The sequence below is a fragment of the Otolemur garnettii genome, unplaced genomic scaffold, assembly GCF_000181295.1.
Source record: "Otolemur garnettii isolate 467f Iridium unplaced genomic scaffold, OtoGar3 scaffold00292, whole genome shotgun sequence".
Lineage (NCBI taxonomy): Eukaryota > Metazoa > Chordata > Mammalia > Primates > Galagidae > Otolemur > Otolemur garnettii.
In genome coordinates, this window is record NW_003852687.1 from 3,891 (window position 1) to 6,792 (window position 2,902).

Consider the following 2,902-nt stretch of genomic DNA (forward strand, 5'->3'; position numbering starts at 1 on the left):
TGTTGTCAGTTCATGTGTGGTTCATGGAGCTGGATCTCAGGGCACCTGCAGCCAGCCTGGCTTGGTGGGCTGATGACAGGATGGTGGACTCCTGGACAAGATGGTCCCACCTTGAACACCCTGCCTTGGCAGCCACCTTGGTCCCTTCTGATGTTTGGCTGATGGTATCTGAGGAGCTTCTCAGATGGCCTCTCACTTCCTTTGGGGATGACATCTCCTTACCTGCCCCCATGTCACCTAAGCATGACTAACTAAACTCAGATCCCTGTCCTGAAAAGTCATCACAAAAGCCTGTAAAAATGCATTTCAGAGCATAAGGCTTGGATAGTTTTGTAATAGAAATTCCCCCAAGGCTTTACGGTTGGCAAATTTATTGTGAGTGTACAGTGTTTTAAAGCATTGACTTTTTATCTATCCAAAAAAGAGCTCTCACCACACTCCCTGACATGGGCGACAACGTATAATCGAAATGCAAGGCCAAGTGTAGCTGATGAAATAAATTGCACATTTCCAGGGATATGGCTGGGCTGAGTGCCGGGATCTCACTGAGCCAGGCAGTTACACAGAGCAAGCCTGTGGAGATACAGTAAAGATGAAGCACCAAGAATAAACAGAAGAAAACACTTTCCGATTCATTCTAGAAGGCCAGGATTACCCTGACACCAAACACAACAAAGACTTCACATGCAAAGAAAGCTACAGGCCAGGTATGGTGGCTCAAACCTGTAATCCTAGCACTCTGGGAGGCTGAGCCGGGTGGATTGCTTGAGTTCAGAAATTGAAGACCAGTCTGAGCAAGAGTGAGGCCCCATCTCTGCTAAAGATAGAAAGATTAGCTGGGTGTAGTGGTGGATGCCTGTAGTCCCAGCTACTTGGAGGCTAGGGCAAGAGGATCACTTGAGCTCTAGAGTTTGAGGTTGTTGTGAGCTATGACACCACAGCACTCTACCAGGGTGACAAAGAGAGACTCTGTCTCAAAAAAAATAAATGAATAAAATAAAAACTCAATGAATAACAACTATTGCAGAGGATGTGGAGTAACTGGAACCCTACTATGTTGCTGCTGGGAATGTAAGGTTGTGCAGCCATTTTGGAAAACAGGCAGTTCCTTAAAATGCAAAACATTAAATTACTATATGATCTAGCTTCTGGGCACATATACCCAAGAGGGATGAAAACATGCATCCACACAAGAACTCATATGTGAATTTTTATCATAGTGTTATTCATAATAGCCAGAAATGGAAACAATCTAAATGTCTATTGGCTGAGCGCTGGCTATTGGCTCAGGCCTGGAATCCTAGCACTCTGGGAGGCTGAGGTGGGTGGATAGCTTGAGCTCATGAGTTTGAGACCAGCCTGAGCAAAAGTAAGACCCTTGTCTCTACTAAAATAGAAAAACTGAGGCAAGAGGATTACTTAAGCCCAAGAGTTGGAGGTTGCTGTGAGCTATGATGCCACAGCCCTCTACCCAGGGCAACAGCTTGAGACTCTGTCTCAAAAACAAGCAAACAGGGCAGCGCTTGTGGCTCAGTGGGTAGGGCGCCAGCCCCATAAAACCGAGGGTAGCGGGTTCAAACCCGGCCCCGGCCAAACTGCAACAAAAAAATAGCTGGGCATTGTGGGGAGCACCTGTAGTCCCAACTACTCGGGAGGCTGAGGCAAGAGAATCATATAAGCCCAGGAGTTGGAGGTTGCTATGAGCTATGTGATGCCATGGCACTCTACCAAGGGCGATAAAGTGAGACTCTGTCTCTATAAAAACAAACAAGCAGACAAACAAACAAACAAACAAACAAATGTCTGTCAATTGATGACGAATATATAAATGTGCTTTAGCCATACAATGGAATATTACTTGCCTATAAAAATGAATAAAGTGGTAATACAACATATATGAATTTTTTTTTGTCTTATTTGGTTTTTTGAGATAGAGTTTCACTGTGTCTCCCTGGGTAGAGTGCTGTGATATCATAGCTCACAGCAACCTCAAATTCTTGGGCTTGAGAGATTCCCTTGCTTCAGCCTCCCGAGTAGCTGGGACTACAGGGGCCTGACACAATGCCCAGCTATTTTTAGAGACTGGGTCTCACTCTTGTTCAGGCTGGTCTGAATTTCTGAGCTCAAGTGATACACCTCCTTCAGCCTCCTTGAGTGCTGGGATTACAGGCTGAGCCACTGCACCAGCCCAAAATGGATGAATCTTAAAAACATTGTACTAAGCAATAGAAGTTAATGGCAGAAGCCCACACGGTATATGATTTTATCTATATGAAACATCCAGAATAGGCTAATCCATAGAGACCAAGAACATATTAGTGGTTTCTAGGGGATGGAGAGAGGGCAGAATGGGGAGTTACTGCTAAAGGGTATAGGGTCTTTTTTGAAGGTGATAAAATGTTTTGAAATTTGATAGTCGCGATGGTTGCACAACTCTGTGAATATACTAAAACCCACTGGACTGTATCACGATATGCGAATGAAGCTGTCTTTCCACCATCTTTCCAGAGCTCCGGGAGCAGGAAGGGCTGAGTGCTGAGAGACGGAGCCTGGTGAGCCGAGGACAGACTTTGAGGTTGGGTGACTGCTGCCAAACTGGCCTGGTCTCCATTGCCTGACCCAGGTCAACACCCCCCTGTGCCCCTTAATCACTGAGTCTCCTACATACCACAAGAACCCCAGATTTCCCCCTGTCCTCGAGCCTCCTGGAGTTCCCTTTTCCATTAGCATCCAAATGAGATCACTTGAGTGGGAGCATTCATTTCAGATAGTCCAGGCTCTGCTCAGTTTCTGAGGGCATTTGGTGCTGCAGGTGGGGGCAGAGACAGAAACAAAAGAAGTCCTGCCACAGTGCTCGTGGCTTAGTGGATAGGGCGCCAGCCATATACGCCGAGGCTGGCAA